General features: G+C 32.0%; 1 protein-coding gene across 1 annotated transcript in view; it reads right to left on the reverse strand.

Moving 5' to 3' along the window:
- LOC114329508 (protein yellow) overlaps positions 1–23,414 on the reverse strand; it is a 371,690-nt gene extending 348,276 nt beyond the window's left edge. The window contains exon 1 of the mRNA XM_028278642.2: positions 23,235–23,414. The gene's annotated coding sequence lies outside the window, so the exon portion shown is untranslated. The remainder of the gene's footprint in view (positions 1–23,234) is intronic.
- Positions 23,415–23,938: the final 524 nt, after the last annotated feature.

The raw sequence follows: 23,938 nt of genomic DNA on the forward strand, positions 1-23,938 counted from the left end.
AAAAACCAACTAATATTTTTATCTCCACCACTGAGGGCGGTCAACTTTTTGGTTGCCTGTATCCTTCGGGACATATTCGGGACATTTTATCACAAAGTAAATATTACTAATTTTACCGTCTTGTAGGGTATCTGCGTTCTCTTTCTTTTCCACTATTATATATATATTATATCTCTCTTTGCCGACGTTTAAATTAGGACCCACTTGAAGCTCGCTTCAACACGCGCCTCGACCTCGTCGTATAAGGATGTGAAGGGTAAACGGTGTAAATATCAACAGCATCCGGTATGCCGCCGATACTGTGTTGATTTGGTCTGTGACTAATTTGGTATGAAAATAAACATTAAGAAAGCCAAGTTATGTGAATCCGAAAAAATCTAAAATGTAACCTTCCACAAGAGAAGGGTATATTTTAGAACAAGTCAAGAAGTTCAAGTACCTGGAATGTTCGATAAATAACATCCTAAATCCTGATCTAGAAATAAGATGGAGAATACAATAGGTCAGACAATTTTTTGAAAAAAATCAAAGGACTGCTATGTATTGCAAGTTTGAGAACTGGGCATAGTAATATTCCAACAGGATAATAACCAAACTCAAACCAAAACAGAAAATATGCTTAAATACAAGAAAATTCAGGAAGAAGAGGGACAAGATGTCGAATCTTAAAAATATCTGCTTAATATTTTCTATTGAAGTTGCCTTGCTTAGAAAATATTTTATTATTTGAAAATATACATAGTCTCGGCGCCAAATAGAGGTTACCGTGTTCTTTTCAATTCTGATATACAAACTCAACGGTTTCTTATGGATTTTTAGCTGCTGATTACGAATTTAGAGGGTGAATTTCGATCCGAGTGGTCAAAAAATTGATTGTTATAACCAATTTAATTATTTATAAGGCACTGGCTCATAAACTAAAAGAGATAACAAATATTTCAAATAAAATTTGTTCCTTAATAAAAAACGAAGAAAAAAGCGTTTACTAAACTTAAATCCAACGAATAGAACTCAAATTAGAACTAATGTTGCACAATATATTTTGTAAAATTTGGATAACCATATTATAGTTTAAAGCACCCGAAAAGCTAGGGGGGGGGGGGCACGGCATGGGCGCCCATGAAAATTAGTGAACAATGCAAATTGTAAAATAAGTATTTTTCGAAACTTTATCGATCGTAACTCGGCTTCTACGCATGCAAATAAGCCTTAGAAGGTCTCATTTTAAAGCTTAATAATTAATAGGCTTCCAAACAAAGTTTGCTAAATTACTTTATTTTCACTTGTTTTCAAGTTATACCCGTTTAAATTTATAATTTTCTGTACATTAATTTGTTTATAAGGGTTTCAAGCGAAGGACCCCGTAGAAACTTTATGGGAAATGGCTTTCTGTCAAATGCTTTAAAACTTTGGGTTCTGGTAGTCCTTGATGTGTAGAGCAAAAGACTCAATGGGCGCATAGCTCCAAAAAATCATGGTTTTAAAATATGAGCCTCTGAAGTTATAGGTACTGTGAGGACGTTGAGTTGGAATAAATTCATTTTCTCGGGAATGGGCGACTCTGGAGATAAATTACGAATCAGGTTGATTTTTATTTTTAAATTATAATTTTTTGGCATATATGTCATACTAGTGACGTCATCCATCTGGGCGTGATGACGCAATCGATGATTTTTTTAAATAAGAATAGAGGTCGTATGATAGTTCATTTAAAAGGTTATTCAATTCTCTATTCACTAATATAAACATTAACATAATTATTTATACAGGGTGCCCAAAATTTTTTTTTAATTAAATTAGTTGAGACAAAAAGAAGAATGTATATAATTTATTTAATTCAAAATACATTTTACTGTTGTCCAAAAACAGAAAAAAAATTTATTTGATAAATAAATATTGTTTTTCGCTTACATTTAATATTAAAGCTGCCACCCACCTGCCTCTTAGCAGTTTGAACATTTCATTTAAGCCAAAACCCATGCTTATTTTTCAAATTAATATTTTTTTTCTGACAGAAGTAAAATGTATTTCGAATTTAATAAATTATATACATTCTTCTTTTTATCTGAATTAATTTAATTCAAAAATATTTTTGGGTACCCTGCATAAATAATTATGTTAATGTTTATATTAGTGAATAGAGAATTGTATAATTTTCAAATGAGCTATCACACGACCCATATTCTCATTTAAAAAATTATACATTGCCCAGTTGGATGACGTCACTAGTATGATGTAGATGCCAAAAAATTATAATTTAAAAATAAAAATGTACCTGATTCGTAATTTATCTCCAGAGTCGCCCATTCTCGACAAAATGAATTTATTTCAACTCAAACTTCCTCACTGTACTTATACCTTCAGAAGCTTATATCTTAAAACCATGATTTTTTGGAGCTACGCGCCCATTGAGTATTTTGTTCTACACATCAAGGACTAGCAAAACCCAAAGTTTCAGAGCATTTGACCGAGAGCCATTTCTCATAAGGTTTCTGCGGGGTCCTTTGAGCTATAAACATTTATACTTTAATTAACAATAATGATAGAAGAACTCAAATGGAACATTTTGAGCTTACGAAAATGTTCGTAAGTTTATTTTTGGCCAAGATATCGATATTTTGGCTACGAATTTCGTCACTTACTTGATTGTGAGCGGATCTTGCGCCTCATAGCCCGCTATTAAAATATCAATATCTTGGCCAAAAATAAACTTACGAACATTTTCGTAAGCTCAAATTGTTCCTTTTGAGTTCTTCTATCATCATTGTTAATTAAAGTGTAAATGTTTATAGCTGAAATTTGCTTGAAACCCTTATAAACAAATTAATGTACATTTTTTTAAGAAAATTATAACTTCAAACGGGTATATCATTAAAAGAGACTAAGATAAAGTAATTTAACAAACTTTGTTTAGAAGCCTGTTAATTAAGCTTTAAAATAAGACCTTCTATGTCTGATTTGCATGCGCATAACTAGTTACGATCGTTAAAGCTTCGAAAAATACTTATTTTGCAATTTGCATTGTGCACTAATTTTACAATATCGTGAGTTCTAATTGTTGGATTTAAGTTTAGTAACAGTTTTTTTCTTCGTTTTTTATTAAGGAACAAATTTTATTTGAAACATCGTTTTTATCTCTTTTAGTTAATAAGCTAGAGCCTTATAAACAATTAAATTTTTCGTAACAATTTTTTGCACACTAGAAGCGAAATCAACCCTTGAAATTCGTAATCAACAACCAAAAATCCATAAGAAACCGTTGAGTATGTCCATCAGAATTGAAAAGGACACGGAAAACCCTCTAGCGTCTAGACTAACAGTGGTTTTACATTTTATTTATAAAGGGTGGTTCAGTGAAACGGTACGATTTGACAACGCTGCTGACGATAAAATGGAGGAGCCGCGGGCTTGCGACGTAAACGCTGTGAATCTAGAGAGTGGGAAGTTTAGTTAGCACGGAAGCTTGGTCTTGTGAATAACGAGCATTTGGTGTGAAAGCTTATTATAAAAATGGTGAAAGTTTTGTGCGTGTACAATGAACATTTCCTATTTATTTTTAACTATTAAATAAATATATTTATTTTAACGAACATTTACACTACCATTTTCCGTCCGTTCAAAGACTAAGTTACAAGACTTGGGTTAGGAACTTTGAGAGTAATGGTTCAACATCGTAAAAAAGAGGTGGTAGTGTCAGAACTGCTCGCAAATAAAAGAATATTGAAGCGGTGCCAAATTAATTACATGCGATGAGTAGCAGGGATTTTCGAGCATTCGAGTGCCAAATTCATTACACTCGAATGCTCGAAAATCCCTGCGACTCATCGCATGTAATAAATTTGGCACCGCCTCAATATTCTGTGGTGTGCGAGCAGTTTTGACACTGCCACCTCTTTTCTATGACATTGAATCACTACTTCAAAGTTCCTAGCCCAAGTCTTAATAGCCATTTTAGAAGAAACTGCAGCGCGGGGCGGCAAATGGTAGTGTAAACGAAATACTCGTTATACACGCACACAACTTTAACCATTTCAGTAATAAGCTTTCACAGCAAACATGCGTTTTTCACCGACCACGTCTCCATGATAACTAAACTTCCCACTCTCTAGATTCACAGCGTTTACATCGCAAACCCGCGGCTCCTCTATTTTATCGTCAGCAGCATTGTCAAATCGTACTGTTTCACTGAATCACCTTGTACATGTTTTTACAAATTAATTGACAATGAAAATAATTTACTACAGATAATCTAATATTATGCTTTATTTTGAATATCTTTACAAAGGATATTTTAATACCAACGTGGAATGAACTAAACACTTCTGTTTTATGTAGGCATATATGAATTTATTAAAAAATCCTTAGAATTTATCCACGAAGGAGTGGAAGTACAAAACGTTTTCGGTCAAACTGACTATCATCAGTGTAAACGTCCAGTGTACAAGTAATTAAAACTAGCCACTTCAATAGGTATAAAAACCTCAAAAATACATTATTGTTACATTCTATAATGAAAAGTGGTCGACATTAAGTCGATGTCTTAAGATTTAAAGACCACATTATGTGAATGTATTTCATCCTTGCTCGAAAATTGCACAAGGTAAGTACTGAGTTGGTTCGTAACCTCTCACCTGAACACAAGTATTTACCTTGTGCAATTTTCGAGCAAGGATGAAATACATTCACATGTGATCTTTAAATCTTAAGACATCGACTTAATGTCGACCACTTTTCTTTATAGAATGTAACAATAATGTATTTTTGAGGTTTTTATACCTATTGAAGTGGCGAGTTTCAATTACTTGTACACTGGAAGTTTACACTGATGATGTTCAGTTTGACCGAAAACGTTTTGTACTTCCACTCCTTCGTGGATAAATTTTAAGGGTTTTTTAATAAATTCATATATGCCTACATAAAACAGAACTGTTTACTTCATTCCACGTTGTTATATTGAAGGTATACAGCCAACTACAGGGTTTACTCCCTTTTGAAAGATATTTTAATATTATTGTATGGTATTTTCATTGCCTTGTACAGCGAATTCTCCACGTTTACATGTAAACCACATACAATAAAATATACAGGATGTTTGGTAAAGAATGGGCCATAGGTTAACCGCAGGTTCCTAAGGTTAAAATAGTTCGATTTAAGCTAACTTACCTTAGTACAAAAGTTGATAATAACCGAAATACAGGGTGTCAAAGTTAAACTTTTATTTTATTTATTCTTGAATATTTCCTGACAGGAATGGTATAACAACACGAAATTTGGTAAGCGAGGATTTTTTGGGATGAGAAATCTAAATTCGCCACCAAAAAAGATGTATTGCCCAGAGGGCGCCACTTTCGTCTTTCAGTGCTCATTTAATACGTTCAGTTTTTTTTATCCCCCTTTTTGAATCAAAATTTTTATTCTCGTAATGTTTTTACTTAAAAAACGTATACTACGTTCATCTCACTAAACCAGGGATGGGAAAAACCTACCGGTATAAACCTAAAATGGTTTTTTTACTTCGCAGTAACCGGTTTCACCGGTTATTTTTTGTCCCGGTTATAACCGGTTTTTCTTTTTAAAGTAAACTCCGGTTATTATGTTTTTACGGTGATTAGGATTAGGTTAGGTATTATTTTGGGTCCCAATCATAATTATTATTCTCAAGTAATTATTCCAAACAAAACCATAATTAAAATTTTATTTTATTTTATAAAATACAGAAGCAAACTGAAAGTGAAATCTCACATCAGCCAGAAACATTATTAAGTTTTATTATAATATTTCCTTGTAAAGGTATTTGTAATCATAATATTTACATAAGAAGTGATCTTGTTGAATTAGACGCAAACATCATCTATTTTTCACACTTAACTCTTGACATTGAAAGTGGGTGAATGACTACTTCTGATTACCAAAAATAATGCTCTGACTATGAATATCAAATTACTGATTACGAATACGAATCTCCAAGAATTTCGCTACGTTTTCAAAGCGATACACTCATACAAGAATTATTAAATGATTTAAAATGTACCTATTATACAAATATACAAACGTGTTAAAAGTAATACATGTTCTTTCGATAGTACTAATTTTGATCATATTGATATCGAGTCGAATGGAGTATCGCAAACTAAAGTGTATTATAAATGTAACTTTGTAACCTATTGGATTAAAAAACCAAAAACCGGTTTTTGCAAAAACCGGTTTTTTTTGGCCGGTTATAACCGCCAGGTTAAACCGTAGGCATAAAAAACCGGTATAACCGAAAACCGGTGTTTTGTCAAAAACCGCCATCACTACACTAAACTCAACTGTTTTCGAGATAAACGCATTTTAACTCTGCGATACAACATATTTTGGTGCATAATATAATTGTAGTTAGACCCGAAAAATAAACTTGAAACCATAATAATTGTGCCAGTTCTCATATTTATGTTATTGCATCGCAAATTCCATTTAAAGAAATTTGCGATACATTTCTGTAAATTTTTATGGTTTTAAGTTATTTTTCGGGTATAACTACAATGATAATGATATGCAAAAAATTATGTTGCCTCGCAGATTCAAAATGCGTTTATCTCAAAAACGGTTGAGTGTAGCGAGACGAATGTAGTATGTATACCTTTTTTTAAGTAAAAATATGAGGAGAATAAAAATTTTACTCCAAAAAGTATGTAGAGTGTGAGATAAACAAACTGAACTTAATAAATGAGCACTGAAAGACGTATGTGGCGCTCTCTGGGTAATACATCATTTTTGGTGTCGAATTTAGATTTCTCGTCCCAAAAAACACCCACTTACTAAATTTCGTGTTGTTATCCTATGCCTGTCAGGAAATATTCAAGAATAAATAAAATAAAAGTTTAACTTTGACTATTTCGGTTTAACTATTTCGGTTATTATCAACTTTTGTACTAAGGTAAGTTAGCCTAAATCGTCCTATTTTAACCTCAAAAATCTAACGTTAAGCTATGGCCTATTCTTTACCAAACACCTTGTATATAAAGCAATAAAAAGCATAATTTTGTCTTTATTTCGAGGACAATGAATGGTATATATTAAAATTCCTCGAACAACACTGGTAGATTTTTAATTATCGAACAATTATAATTTTGGGAAGGTAAAGTTATCAGGAAATAGTTACATAATAAATATATCATTAAAAACCACAACCAAATACGTATAACAACCTATCGTCTTTACGAGCCTATAAACCATTTTGGGGATTTTAAAAGGAAATTGGAGATTTAAAACTACTAACATTTGTTTTTACTATTGTGAATTTCTAAAGGAAAGTCATTAGTTTAATTATTTAACAGGATGTCCGTATTTTGCGATCGTAAAAACGATTTAGTGCCGTTGGACAAGAGTTTTACAGAATAATCTACAACTGTTCATTTCTTCAAACCATTCTAATAAAATTCTTGAATTATGTTTTTTCTTACCGAGATTTTATCTTTAAGTGATTGACTTAGTTCTTCATAAAAGCTTAAATCTATTTTCCTGTGTCATTTTGATATTACCTATTTTTAATTAGGAATTACACTTTCTGAATATATTAAACAGATTAAAAATGCACCTCGGGAAAAAATAATTCTTTTAAATTTTTAAACGAAACAGAGCTATATTATCGACTCCTGGAACTCAGCATCGAATAAAACAAAAATCAAATAGAATGACACAGAAAAAGACCACAATCAATCTATTTTTCTTGTTAAAATAATCAGACCTCAACGCAAACAGGGAACTTGCATAAAATTTTAAATTCGAAAAAAATGTTATAAATCACAACACAACATAATTTAAAACATGTATCAAATATTAAAAAGTTTTGTTTGGCTTTCGTTTGGCCCCTAAAGATGATTAAAAATTCAAATTAAAACAGGTGGCCCAAAACGCGTCGTGACGTCATTCGTTTAATAAATTATGTTTACATTCTTCCAAAAAAGTAAACAGAATTTAAAATTAGACATTATAAACGTCAGTAGAAAATACAGTTATGTAACCTCACAAGTGTTTTTGATCGTTTGAACTATTTTAAATGTCATTTAACAGTGTCAGTATCAAAACGAATGCCAAACCTAATAGGGAACTTGCACATTTTCTTATTGCATAATAATATTCAGTTTCCTTTAAAAATAAGATTTCCAAAATTTCACGCCTTAAAACCTCATAATAAGAAGTACAAATTTAAAATCTATATATATTTTTTTCTGTTTTCTGGCCTTGGTTTAGAGAACCTTTAGTCAATTTAAAATAGTTCAAACGATCAAAAACACTTGTGAGGTTACATAAGGGCCCGGATTACGTACACTCGATACGCATCGTATCCGCCATGTTTTCCCATAAGGCGCTACAGTAAAACATGGCAGATACGATGCGTATCGAGTTTACGTAATCCGGGCCCTGTATTTTCTACTGACGTTTATAATCTCTAATTTTAAATTCTGTTTACTTTTTTGGAAGAATGTAAACATAATTTAAACGAATGACGTCACGACGCGTTTTGGGCCACCTGTTTTAATTTGAATTTTTAATCATCTTTAGGGGCCAAACGAAAGCCAAACAAAACTTTTTAATCTTTGATACATGTTTTAAATTATGTTCTGTTCTGATTTATAATATTTTTTTCGAATTTAAAATTTTATGCAAGTTCCCTATTCTCCGTATCTCAAAAACCCATCTATACGGACAAAACCATACACAATTCATGATCCCATCATACAAAATTTAAATTGGTAGCTTATTACTATAGCATATTGCGTAGATTAACAGAAATTCCTGTGTCAAAAAATAACTTCGAGGTATCATCATCATCATCATGATTCCTCAACCTCTTGCATCCACTGTTGGATATAGGTCTTCTCCATATTCTTCCTTAGATCTCTATCTTGTGCCTTCTGTATCCAATTTATGGTCTTTGTCAAAAGACTATAAAGTGTAGAGTCATGGTAAAAATACATGACTTGAGAAAGGCACTCTGCCGAAACAACTGTAGTGACAATAATTTGTAATCAATTTTGTATAAGTGTTGAAAACAAAAGTTTTCAGTGTTTCATTGTTAGACAAAATAAAATTCCGTCTAGTAAGATTTCATCACGAATAAAACATGTTTTTCGTTTTTTTATGGATGTTACACATTGTGCAACTTTATCACTAATTACATACATTCAAAACAAACAAATCCTCATGCAGTGAGAAATATTTCTTGTCACGGGTTCTCCTACGGTTTTCCGTATATGATCGCCGTTTCCGTGGTAACATGCACAATACAATCACAATTATTAATGTTGTCAACCAAAATGTGTTGAGGCAAAACTCACCAGGAATTATCTTTCAAAAGTGTTCAAAAATAACTGTTAATTAGAATTTTAAATAAATAACGTATATAAATTTTAAGAATATTAAATATCTAAATGCAGTATATGTATTTTATTTTAATTTCTGCATATAATGCCATATAATATACCTAAAAGCACCTAAATTATTTAATTTTAAAGTTTGAACTCTTCACAAAACCGCATCCATAGAAAAAGTACAGTGTACAACAAATGAGAAAATGGCATATTTCTCCCTCGCTTGTGGGCATTTTGCGATTTGCGGCAACAAACTTCTGCGCTAGTGAGAAATATGTCTTTTTTCTCACTCGTTGTACAATATACTATTGTTGTTAGTTTACATCAAATATTAAAACAAGTTTGTTACCAAGAGCGAAATTAAAGAGTTTTTCCTACATTTACCATTTATTCCTATGTATTATTTTATTCATTCATGCACATCAAATTTTATTGCAGTATCGCATTTATTTATTTTTTTTTTTCGAGTAAATATTGTGCTTGTCTTTTACAAGTTACAGAATAGTGTAAGGAAAACAGAAGTAAATATAATATAAAATAAAATATACTGAATAAATTGAGCAGGCAATTATTTGAGGTGTGGCTCGTAATTCACTTTATTTATTACCCTTTTAAACAACTTTATTAGTTACAAATACACACCATATTGATTGTGTGATTTATTATTTTTCAGTAGGTCACATTTTCATTCACTAATGTTATTTCAGAATTATATTTAGAAATTATACAATAATAACCCGGTCAGGGAACACAAAATTTTACGAAAACCTCCAACAAAATAAAGGAAAGATGAAAATTTGGGAATAGGTAGTTGAAATTGTATATTATTATATAAGAAAAAGTATTCAATTCTACATCCTCTACATTTTACAAAAATTGGGAAATACGGGATGAAAAATATTTTCTCGGGTGTGAAAAAATATACGTTCAAAAGTAGCTTTTGCTCTATAGAGTTTTTTCATTAATTTAATATGTTCGAGTTATTTGCGAGTGAATACGTTCATTTTTAACAAAACATCTTTTTGGACGGTCTTTCGCAGATAACTCAAAAAGTAATTATTTTAGCAAAAAAAAATATTCTTAGCAAAAATATAGCTTATAAAAAATTGAAAAAAATGGTTTATGCTTGAGGTCTGTAGACCCAGTAGAAGCAGAGTTGTAGCTAATGAAAGTAGGTTCTTTTTCGTCAAATTCCAAATCGACTATTTCAATTTGAAATATCCCAAAAGCGGAGCACTTTACGGGGAAAACTCATTACAACTTTTTTAAAGTGTTTAAAAAAAGGTTTATTTTTGTTATTTAGAAAACTTCTAACATTAAAAGTAAGTGAGTGGCGCTCAAAATATTGTTGTTACTTTTTATTTTGTGTTAAAATGTCGCGAAAATCGCCCTCCAATTAGCTACCCAAATAAAATTAATCGTTACTGCTTCACAAGTTACTTTACTTATGTATTCTTTATATTATCTATAAGTTTCATTGGTTCAAAGGGCTCATTTTTGAAAAAAATTGGGTTTAAAATAAAACCTGTTTTTAATTTTGAAAAAATGGAAATTTTTATGGAATTAACTTAAAAATTATTAGTAATACCGAGAATTTCAAAGAGAAATAAAATGTACATTTTGCTTTTCTGAATATTTTTGATTTTTTATTTTCTTGTTTGACAAAAATTGGTTATGCTATGGCTGTTCAAAATTTGCCTAAACTCGTGATTATTTACTCGTTCAAGCCATTGTAATTACAGCTTTTTCAAAAATAATCCCTTTGAACCGATTAAACTTACAGATCATATAAATAATACATGAGCAAAGTAACTTGTCAGGTGGTAATGGTAAAATTTATTTGTGATGCTAATTAAGGGGTGATTTTCGCGAATTTTTTAACAAAAAATAAAAGGGAACAAAAATATTTTGAGCGTAACTCACTTACTTTTAATGTTAGAAGTTTTTTTAAAAAACAGAAATAAAATTTTTTTAAACACTTTAAAAAAGCTGACACGAATTTTCCCCGAAAAGTGCTCCGTTTTTTAGTTATTTCACATTGAAATATTCGAATTGGAATTTGACGAAGAAAAACCTACTTTTCATTTGCTACAAATCTTCTTCTACTGGGTCTACAGATCTCATGCATAACCATTTTTTAAAATTTATTATAAGCTATAATTTTGATAAGAATATTTTTTCGATAAAATACTTACTTTTTGAGTTATCTCCGAAAAACCGTCCAAAAACATGTTTTTTTTTTGTTACAAATGAACATATTCACTCGAAAATAACTCGAAAAGTATTGACTTAGTGAAAAAACTCTATAAATCAGAAGTTGGTTAGAATTAGTCATTTTATCCAATTCCGTTCTTATTTTGAATGTATATTTTCCAGCTTCGAGAGGAGGTATTCCGCTCAATTTTTGTAAAAATTGTAATCTTTTTCTTATATAATAATAGGCAATTTCAACTACCTATTCCCAAATTTTCATCCTTCCTTTATTTTTTTTGGGGGTCAGATTTTTCTTTGATCGGATATTGTGCAAATGAAAGGAATAAATTCGATATTTCGTAAGCTGGCTACTCTAAGGAAAAATCCCGAAACAGGTCGACTTTTATTTTTAAATTATGATATTTTCACATATATTATATATCATACTAGTGACGTCATCCATCTGGGCGTGCTGACGTAATCTATGAATTTTTTAAATGAGAATGGGGGTCGTGTGCTAGCTCATTTGAAAGCTTATTTAATTCATAGTGTCAAAAAAAATTGAAATTAAATTATTTGACAAAAAAAAGAATGTATGTAATTTATTTAATTCAAAAAACATTTTATTGCTGCCAGAAATCAGAAAAAAATGTTTTTCTATGGATGCTATACAATGTGCAACTTCCCTCACTACTTACGTAAATTCAAAACAAACAATTTCTCATGTAGTGAGAAAAGTCAGCCATTGCAGTGAGATATATTTTTGCTCACGGGTTCTCCTACGGTTTTCCATATTATATGATCGCCGTTTCCATGGTAACATGCACAATACAAACACAATGAATGTTGTCAAATAAAATGCGTTGAAGCAAAACTTACCAGGAACTTCCTTTCAAAACTGTTAAGTGTTAATTAGAATTTTAAATAAATAATGTAAGTATATAAATTTTTAGAATATTAAATACCTACATGTGTATATATTTTATTTCAATTTATGCATATTATACTATAATGAAGTTTGAACTCTTGACAAAACCGCATCCATAGAAAAAGTACAGTGTACAACACATGAGAAAATGACATACTAGGCAGTCTAGGCGGTCAATTTGGCTGAAATTTTGACATTAGCCGTCTACGAGAACGCATTAAATGACAGTACACTTCATTTGCGATAGTGGCGCCATCGGGTGGAGAGGCTAAGTACTTATCGGACTGCCCTAGTATGTCATTTTCTCATGTGTTGTACACTGTACTTTTTCTATGGATGCGGTTTTGTCAAGAGTTTAAACTTCACTATGTTATATGCATAAATTTAAATAAAATATATACAGGGTGTCCAGAAACTCTACCGACAAACGAAGACAGGAGATTCCTCAGATAATTTTAAGACAATTTAACCCAATTCACCTAGTCCGAAAATGCTTCATAAGGGAGCTAGAGCTCTTTGAAGATGGCGTCTTGTAATTAGTTTTTCTTAAATACCTCCAGAACGCTTCTATCTAGAAAAACGAAAATTTGTATACATATTTACTTTCCAGAAATGAATCGATTCCATCCATTGCGAATTTCTAGTACCGGTCATAGGCGTCCGTTTTGGGTAGGGTAACGGTTATTTTATCGCATAACTTTTTTGTCTTCAACTTTTAAGCATTTTTGTTACTGGATTATTAAATTGTGAGGTATTCTAGTACTAAAAGGTACTTTTACTTTAAGTCGGTAGGACACACCGTTTTCTAGAAAAATCGATTTGAAAGTTTTTAGTTTTGGGAATTTGAAAAAAAAAATGAAAAAAATTTAAAAAAAAACTATGTATTTTACCATTTTAAAGCAAGAGTAACTTTTAGTAGTCGAATATCTCATAATTGAATAATCTAGTGTCAAAAATACTTAAAAATTAAAGACAATAAAGTTATGCTATAAAATAACTATTGACCTACCCAAAACCGACGCCTATGACCCTTTCTAGAAATTCGCCATTAATGAAATCGATTAATCTCTGGATAATAAATAAATGTACCAGTTTTCATCTTTCTAAATAGTTTTTTTTTAATCTTTTTTTTTGAAATTCAAAGAACGAAAAATCTTCAAATCGATTTTTCTAGAAAACGGTGTATCCTATCGACTTAAAGTAAGAGTACCTTTTAGTACTGGAATACCTCACAATTTAATAATTCAAAGTAAAAAATGCTTAAAAATTAAATACAAAAAAGTTAGGCGATAAAATAACCATTGCCTTACCCAAAACGGACGCCTATGACCGGTACTAGAAATTCGAAATAGATGGAATCGATTCATTTCTGGAAAGTAAAAACGCATACCAACTTTCGTTTTTCTAAATAGAAGCGTTCTGGAGGTATTTAAGAAAAAACTAATTACATGACGCCATCTTCAAAGAGCTCTAGCTCCCTTAGGAAGCATTTTCGGACTAGAAGAATTGGGTTAAAATGTCTTAAATTTATGTGAGGAATCTCCTGTCTTCGTTTGTCGGTAGAGTTTCTGGACACCCTGTATAGGTACATGTAGGTATTTAATAGTCTAAAAATTTATATACTTACGTTATTTATTTAAAATTCTAATTAACAGTTATTTTCGAACAGTTTTGAAAGGTAATTCCTGGTAATTTTTGCTTCAATACATTTTATTTGACAACATTAATTGTGTTTGTATTGTTTATGTTACCGTGGAAACGGCGATCATATAATATGGAAAACCGTAGGAGAACCCGTGAGAAAAAATATATCTCACTGCAATGGCCGACTTTTCTCACTACATGAAAAATTGTTCGTGTTGTATAGCATCCATAGAAAAACATTTTTTTCTGATTTCTGGCACTAAATAGCACGTAATTCTCCCTCGCTTGATTTTCGGCACTCTCCTCGTGCCTCGGTTCGTGCCAACAAACTGCTGCGCTCGTGAGAAATATGTCTTTTTTCTCACTTGTTGTACAATATACTATTATTTTGCAAATAAACATTGCTTTTCGTTTAAATTAAATGTTCAATCTTCCAAAAAGCAGGTGGCTGGCGGGAGCTGGCTTGAATATTTTGAATATTGAATTTAATCGAAAAGCAATGTTTATTTGTGAAATAAACATTTTTTTTTCTGATTTCGGGCAACAGTAAAATGTATTTTGAATTAAATAAAATTACATATTATTCTTCTTTTTTTTTGTCAAATAATTTAATTAAAATATTTTTTTGGACATCCTGTATAAATAATTATGTGAATGACTAAAGACTAAGTTTCCAATCTAATAATACAATATTAAAATACTATTCTACATCCTATCAGATTGAAAACAATGGGACCTTCTCTGGTAACAACCTCCGAGGCTTATTAAAAGTACAAGCCATACGGATGCCAAGACTAGAGAAAGATCAGTGAATTTTACAATTTAAAATTCACATCCCATCCGATCAGCATGGTAAAAGCTCCAACGAGAATGTTTCCTACGTACTCCAAATTAATAGAGTAAATAAATTAAACATTAAAAATGTATAAACAATTTCAATTTCGTTGCAAACCGAAAACGTAGGTGCATTATATTATAGTTTAACGGAGTTTAACCTATTGGGTGGAATGCATAAAACGTAGTAGATGCTATTGCTTCAACAAATAGTGTCTAATATGTAGCATTCTCTTTTACATAAAAGTAAGTACTGTGTAGAGAATACCGTACTACACAACCGAAGTACCTGCTACGGACCTGAAGGATCTACTACTAAACGTAGCGCCAGCCGTAGTGCCCTTGTGTGCATCACACCAATCGTATTAGAAATAGTTTTTCATGTGCTTTTGTGTTTTGTGAATTCACATTTTACGTACCTAATTATTATTAGAATAAGTGAGTAGTGAGTAAAAATGAGTGGTTCAGATTCCGAAGCAACAAAAGGGTTAGGCGAGGATAAAAATGAACAAGTATTGTTTGTTAATCTTCTTGAAAACTATCAAATTTTATTTGATAAAAGAATGATCCCAAAAATTAAAAATGAAAAAGAAGCTTCATTGAATAAATTAACTGCTGCCGTTAATAAAATAATAAAACAAACCTAGATTCAAAAAACTGGTAACAAAAAAATAGTACTAACTGACTGGCAAAGAAAATTCTATGAGTTATGGAACATAGGAGAAAATCCAGTCTTGCACAGGGTACCAGGTGCTTGGTGCTTGCCAGGCTGGTGTAACAGAGGAGATTGGGGTTTCATCACAAAAAATAATGATGAAAACGTTCTCTTTAGCTCCAATTCTGGTTGCCAAAAACTAACAGGGAGAGCTCCCAAATATCCTAGTGCGAAGGAGGAGTCGCTAATTGAACTACAGAAGACCTGCTTACGAAAACAAATTGAAGCAGCCGAAGCTCAAATTTCTTGTGCTCGAGCTCAACAGTCTTCGGCAGAAGCTCAGGAACGAGCTGCGAATGCATTGATAAAGTTTGTTGAAGCTGGTGAGCAGTTAGTCAACCATATAGAAATTTTCTTTTGAATGATATATTTGAAATTAAAAATCTTATTCAATTTTCTCTTCCTTTTCACCCCTGTAACTTATTTAAATAAACAATATAGAAGTTTTTAGGGACTTTCGGCCCTCGGTAATAATGTAATCTTTTATTCTGCGTTTAAAATTTTCAAAAACTTTTATTAGTTTTCTCAGGATTTAAAAAAATGAACGCATTTAAAAATCATTTGACCGAAATTTTGCCGAAGTATTAAACATTTTTGTAATCAGTATTTCAGAAGCTTTTAAATTGTGTGTCATATGATGTATTTTCCCATTTAAAAAATCAAAGTTGTAACTGTCACCTGAAGAGGAATTGCGTAAAGTTCGAAACATTGATGCTATAATATACTATGATTATTTTAAAAATTGACCTCTTTGGGCGTTTTGCTTATATACTAAAAATAATTGAGTTAATATGGTGGTAACACTTATTCCAGCGCACTGTATGAATAAAACTGCACGACTCATGATAATTACCTAGATATATTATAGATAGATAAATAGAATTTTATTGTTTATAAAAACTTTACAGTTTCATAACAAAAAATTTAGTTCTCTACATGTACATAAATAACTTAGATATAAATAGCATTAAAAAAGTATAAAAATGCAAGTAAGTTCTAGAATACAAACTTATACATATATAGACATACTTATATTTTACATATATTATATAAACATACACACCTATACCCACCTACCCGCATACACATACATATACATAATTACATATCTAGGAAGAACAAGATAAATATATAATGAGATTAAGGGAACACGTAACTGCAATATTACTTACATTATAAATTTTAAAATAAATAAATAAATAAAAAAGAAACAAACTTGTGAGTTATTCGGGTACTTTTTTTGTAAGTTTGTTTTTTGTAAGTTGATAATTACCTAAATATATTACGATAGATATCGTCATTTTATCTTTCTCCTGATATGTAGATTTTTCTACGACGAACATTCATAAATGCTGCCATTTTTTAACAAAAAACACCTACGCCGAAGTCGTTCATCCACCAACTTCACCTAAATTGAAGCAAATTCTACTTAACTAGCAAATACTTCAAAAGCGTAGTACATCCTCCTATGTATCTGGTAAATAGTAGCAGATGCTACGGAGGAAAGCAAATGTTTTGTAAGTGTAGCAAATTCTTCAAAAATGTAGTACGTACTTGAAGCATTAGCAGGTACTACGTTTTATGCATTCCACCCATTGACTGCCAGCAACACGCCTCTGACGTTTCAGTAGGCACATATGCCCTTCTCTCTGACTGAACAAGGATACTCTGACGCGTGCAGTCTCGGATTGCAACGAACGAAGTGGCTGGGATGCCGTAGCGATATCTGCTAAGAAAAAGACTATATTTTTATCTAATAACACATAAAACATAAAAGATAAAGATGGAAAAGAAACAAGAGAAAAGAACAAAATCCTAAAATTTACACAAACATTTTATCGTGATTTACATTCCTCAAACAAAGACCCAGATAACACTGCAAAGGAAAATCTTAAGAAAAAGATAATAAACGTCAACTCAGAAGTACTCCCTAATATAGAATCCTTCGAAATAGACCAAGCTATGGCACAACTAAAGAACAATAAGGCTCCGGGCCCAGATGGAATACTTGCCGAAATGAAGGAGGGGAGTAAAATTGCCCTTCTCTCTGACTGAACAAGGATACTCTGACGCGTGCAGTCTCGGATTGCAACGAACGAAGTGGCTGGGATGCCGTAGCGATATCTGCTAAGAAAAAGACTATGTTTTCAATCTAATAACACATAAAACATAAAAGATAAAGATGGAAAAGAAACAAGAGAAAAGAACAAAATCCTAAAATTTACACAAACATTTTATCGTAATTTACATTCCTCAAACAAAGACCCAGATAACACTGCAAAGGAAAATCTTAAGAAAAAGATAATAAACGTCAACTCAGAAGTACTCCCTAATATAGAATCCTTCGTAATAGACCAAGCTATGGCACAACTAAAGAACAATAAGGCTCCGGGCCCAGATGGAATACTTGCCGAAATGAAGGAGGGGAGTAAAATTATTCTCGAAGAATTGAAAAATCTTTTCAACGAATGCCTTCACAAAAGGGATGTCCCAGATAATTGGAAAGAAAGTTTGACAATAATTCTCTTCAAAAAAGGAGACAGGGGAGATCTGAAGAATTAAAGGTCATAAAATAAAAATGTATACCATTTTTATTCAGTTGCAATGCGAAGGCAAAACAATCTTGCTTTTCAATTAGAATACGGAGTGCAGTCCAATCCCTTGAATTGCAATTTTCGGCCCTTATTGGAGCCTTCATCGGAAGGAACGTAGGCACTGTTCTCCATATTTTAACTGATTCGCATCGAGAGCTTTTCCACCCATTGCAACTGAAGTGATGATAGTAGGTGGCTAGCGCCATCTGGCATTGAAAGACGAAGTAGTTTTCAATCCTAATAGTAAATTATTAATATTGAAAATATTAAAAATATTACAAAAAGATTTTTAAATTGAAAACTTATTGGTACTCTTTCCTGGTGACACCTCCAATACTTCTACAATTTGCAAGTCAAATGGATGCTGCAGTGAAGACGAGAGGGAAGGAATTCTACACTATGCAATTCACATCCCCCGTCAGCAGCTGGTAAAGTTCCAACGTAAATATGCACCTAGTTACTCTACGGAGTAATACGACTATAAAATAAAAATGTATACCATTTTTATTCAGTTGCAATGCGAAGGCAAAACAATCTTACTTTTCAATTAGAATACGAAGTACAGTCCAGTCCCTTGAATCGCGATTTTCGGCCCTTATTGGAGCCTTCATCGGAAGGAACGCAGGCACTGTTCTCCATATTTTAACTGATTCGCATCGAGAGGTTTTCCCACCCATTGCAACTGAAGTGATGATAGTAGGTGGCTAGCGCCATCTGGCATTGAAAGACGAAGTAGTTTTCAATCCTAATAGTAAATTGTTGATATTAAAAATATTAAAAATATTACAAAAAGATTTTTAAATTGAAAACTTATTGGTACACTTTCCTGGTGACACCTCCAAGACTTCTACAATTTGCAAGTCAAATGGACCAGCTGCAGACGGGGGATGTGAATTGCATAGTGTAGAATTCCTTCCCTCTCGTCTTCACTGCAGCATCCATTTGACTTGCAAATTGTAGAAGTCTTGGAGGTGTCACCAGGAAAGTGTACCAATAAGTTTTTAATTTAAAAATCTTTTAGTAATATTTTTAATATTTTCAATATTAATAATTTACTATTAGGATTGAAAACTACTTCGTCTTTCAATGCCAGATGGCGCTAGCCACCTACTATCATTACTTCAGTTGCAATGGGTGGGACAACCTCTCGATGCGAATCAGTTAAAATATGGAGAACAGTGCCTACGTTCCTTCCGATGAAGGCTCCAATAAGGGCCGAAAATCGCGATTCAAGGGACTGGACTGCACTCCGTATTCTAATTGAAAAGTAAGATTGTTTTGCCTTCGCATTGCAACTGAATAAAAATGGTATACATTTTTATTTTAGAGTCGTATTACTCCGTAGAGTAACTAGGTGCATTTTCCGTTGGAACTTTACCAGCTGCAGACGGGGGATGTGAATTGCATAGTGTATAATTCTTTCCCTCTCGTCTTTACTGCAGCATCCATTTGACTTGCAAATTGTAGAAATCTTGGAGGTGTCACCAAGAAAGTGTACCAATAAGTTTTCAATTTAAAAATCTTTTAGTAATATTTTTAATATTTTCAATATTAATAATTTACTATTAGGATTGAAAACTACTTCGTCTTAATTAAAGGCCAATTTCCCTGCTGTCCCAAATGTACAAACTTTTTACGAGAGTAATAACTAATAGGTTATCGTCGAAGCTTGATAGCTATCAACCAGTGGAGCAGGCAGGATTCCGAAAGGGTTACAGTACAGCGGATCATCTTCTTACAGTCAGAACGCTAATAGAGAAAGCCAATGGATTCACTTGAACTTATACATTGGCTTCGTTGATTATGAAAAGGCATTCGACTCCATAGAACTTTGGGCAATAGAGCGAGCTATGAATAACTGCAGGATAGATTCTCGATACAGAATGCTCATACATAATATTTATAAGAAAGCTACAATGAGAGTACAAATAGATGAGAAAACCAAAGCTATACCAATCAACAGAGGAGTTCGCCAGGGAGACGTTATTTCACCAAAGCTGTTCACACTGGGACTTGAAGACGTGTTCAAAGATATTAACTGGGTAGATAAAGGAATAAATATTAATGGAAGAAAACTAAGTCATTTGAGATATGCTGACGACATTGCAGTATTCGCTACAAGTTTCGAAGAATTACAGACCATGACGACGCAACTATTTCAAGCTTCGGAAAAAGTAGGTCTTAAGATGAACTTGGAAAAAACAAAAATAATGACGAATACACCGAACATTACAAAAATAACGTTGAATGACACAGATTTAGAAACAGTAAGCGAATACATCTACCTGGGACAGATAATGAAAGTTAACAAAGAAAATCAAACTGCCGAAATTACCAGAAGAATAAGGTTAGTCTGGGCAGGATTTGGAAAACTGAGTTGGATCTTGAAAAACACTAAAATAGAACAATATTTGAGAACCAGAGTTTACGATCAGTGTATCCTCCCTATACTTACGTATGGTTCACAGACGTGGACACTCACCAAGACCAATATGGATAAAATAGTAAAGGCACAGAGAACGATGAAAAGATCAATGCTCGGGGTGAGGCTCATAGACAAAAAAACAAATACATGGATGAGAAGCAAAACCAAAGTAAAAGACACAGGAGAACATGTTGCCAAATTAAAATGGAGCTTCGCAGGCACAATACCCGACTGAAGGATAAAAGATGGAATCACGAAATACAACAATAGAGACCGTGGTTAGGAAAAAGAAGTAGAGGAAGGCCACAAATGAGATGGGCCGATGACATAAAGAAATTTGGAGGACACAACTGGAAACAGGTGGCGCAAAATAGACAACACTGGATTGAATTGGGGGAGGCCTATGTCCAAAGTTGGATTACTGAAGGCTAAAGAAGAAGAAGAAGAACACATAAAACAATATTAAAATATTATTCTACATCCCATCAAATTGAAAACAATGGGAACCTTCTCTGGTAATAACCTCTGCGGCTTCTAAAAAATACAAGCCATACGAATACCAAGACCATAGGAATATGAGGGAATTTTACAATTTATAATTCACATCCCATCTGCTCAGCATGGTAGAAGTACCAACGAGAAGGTTTCCTACGTACTCCAGATAGAGTAAATAAATTAAACATTAAAAAAAATGAAAAAAATATTTTTAAGAAACGCTTTTTATTAGTTGCGAGTGACTAAAATTAAACAGACATATTATAAAAAAATCAACTAAAAAAAATAAAAAAAATTGAAAATTTCTAACACATTCGTCAAAGAAAAGCGTGGCGCGTCTTCATCGATTAAACGGTTTTCGCACCACGCTTTTCTTTAACGAACGTGCTAGATTTTTTAATTTTCTTTTTATTTTTTGCTTTTCAGTTGATTTTTTTTACAACATGTCTGTTTAATTTTAATCACTCCTAACTAAAGAAAAGCGTTTCTTAAAAATATTTATCTACTTTATGTCATATTATGCATAAGTTTTTAGTTTGTGAAAACTGTCGTTATAGATAGCAATGCGTGAAGGACTAAAAGTGTGCGTGAAGTAACAATGTATTTTAAATGGGATTTACTTTTTCGCACTGTTTTAACTTTCGCGTGTCATGGTGACAATCCCTAACTTTCGCGTTGTCATGGTGATGACAATATGAGCAATGAATTACAACAAAAGTGTTGACAGTTTTGTGATTTGAAAGCAGTTAGAATTTTTAAATGTCAAAGTTCTAAAAATTGTAGAATAGAAATGAATTCCAGTGGCGAAGAGTTACAGCTTTTTTTAGTTGCTAATCGTAGATAAAATATTGTATACAACTGTGCGTGAAGTACTTTTTGCGAATTTACGCGATTTATAGCACTCGCCCCGTTGTCGCTCGTGCTCTAAGAATCGCGTGCGTTCGCAAAAAGCATACTTCACGAACTGTTTCATAAATAACTATTTTTTCATGTTTTTTTATTTTTTACTTTTTAGTCTTACACTTTTCAAACATTAAAATATACCGTCATGTTTATTAAAATATGTATAAAACATATGATGTACAAACATGAAAAGTAGTCGGAATCGGCAAAAAATTTGAAACGTTATTGTTTATTTATGAAGCATAACGTAAACAATTAACGTAAAAAGTGAAATTATGTATACTTCATATAATTAGCTACAATCTGTAAAAGTTTCAATTATAATCTTTTATTTATTTAAACAATTAATAAACAAAAATTTTTTTGATTGACTATTCGTGTATTGTTCCCGTGAATGCATGTCTTCAAATTTTTAGTCATTTACAGTGAAGAAAAGGCAGTCAAATTAACGTCCAAAAATTTGACCCAAACGATTGAACTAAAGAAAAGCGTTTAATTAATTAATAGGATAAAACGAATTCTAATGTTAATTGTAGCACAAAACGTCTCTACCGGTGGTTTTTCTAAGACTACGATAAAAACACGAATTTTTTGAATTTGAGTTTTGGTTGAAGTTTTGTTTCGTATCGTATTGAAATTTAACACGATTTACATATAAACAAATATATAAGCGTTCAAATTTTGAAACTTTATTGTTTATTTAGGAAGCATAACGTAAACAATTAATGTAAAAAGTGAAATTATGTATAGATCACATCATTATCTAGCTACAATCCGTAAACGTTTTAAATCTCTACATTGTAAAAACCAAGAGAATTTAAGAATTTTCCGTTAAAATCGTTTTTTTTTTATTTAAACAAAAATTAATAAACATAAACCAATTTTTATTCACTATCGAAGGATCGCTCAGAATCCTGGTAACTAGGTCCTACCATTGTACTACATAGGGAGCTAAAAATTTGGCTACGGGGATTTTGAAACATGGACTTTTAGTGTCCATTCCCAGATACGAATCCAGCCGAGTGGAGATTTTACCATCTTATCTTTAGCTTACCATGAAAGGTTAAATGACATCCTGATTGGACTATTATACTAGTATTTAAAAATTTATAGAAAGTCAGAATTTCTAAAATCCAAAATAACTTACCATTTGTAATACGAAATTATTTAAAAACTAGTACACACTTAATCCGTTATTTAACATTGGACATTGTAGCGATATCCGTACGAAAACGATTTTGTTTGATTAACCGAACTGAAAAAACTAAACTGATTTTGTGGTTTGATTTACTTGAATGACCGATTCTTTGAAACGATCACAACTGTGCGTTGCGTGAAAGCTAAATGGCTCGTGCCAGCAAAGTGCAGTTTCTTTACTAAGTATTAGTCTGGGTAGATTATCGGAGAATAGGCCATTTTTGAGAAACTGTATTTACCAGTAATTTTATTACTTGAATCCAATCTTATAATTCTAATATATTTTAATAATATAGGTATGCAAAATCCGCAGATAATGTGCTATTTTTTTTTCTAAACGAAATGGCGCCCACAAATAGGGTTTTTTCAATTATTGCTTTATAACTCCGAAGATTTTTAGACCAAAAACATCCAAATAAAAGTTCACTGTAAATAAACTCTGCATAGTGACATGTTTTTCCCGATTTGCTTTAACTAAAATTTTCCTCGGAAAATGAGGGTTTTTCTTTTTTCTTTAAAGTTTAACTAAAATTTTAGGTAAGTAAATATTTATCAATATTTATCAAACGAATGGATTTTTTCAACACAGATCCATCCATAAATACACATGGACGCAGCCAACCCGACAATTGAAATCGATTACAGATTACGTCA

This window comes from Diabrotica virgifera, chromosome 7 (genome assembly GCF_917563875.1).
Source record: "Diabrotica virgifera virgifera chromosome 7, PGI_DIABVI_V3a".
Lineage (NCBI taxonomy): Eukaryota > Metazoa > Arthropoda > Insecta > Coleoptera > Chrysomelidae > Diabrotica > Diabrotica virgifera.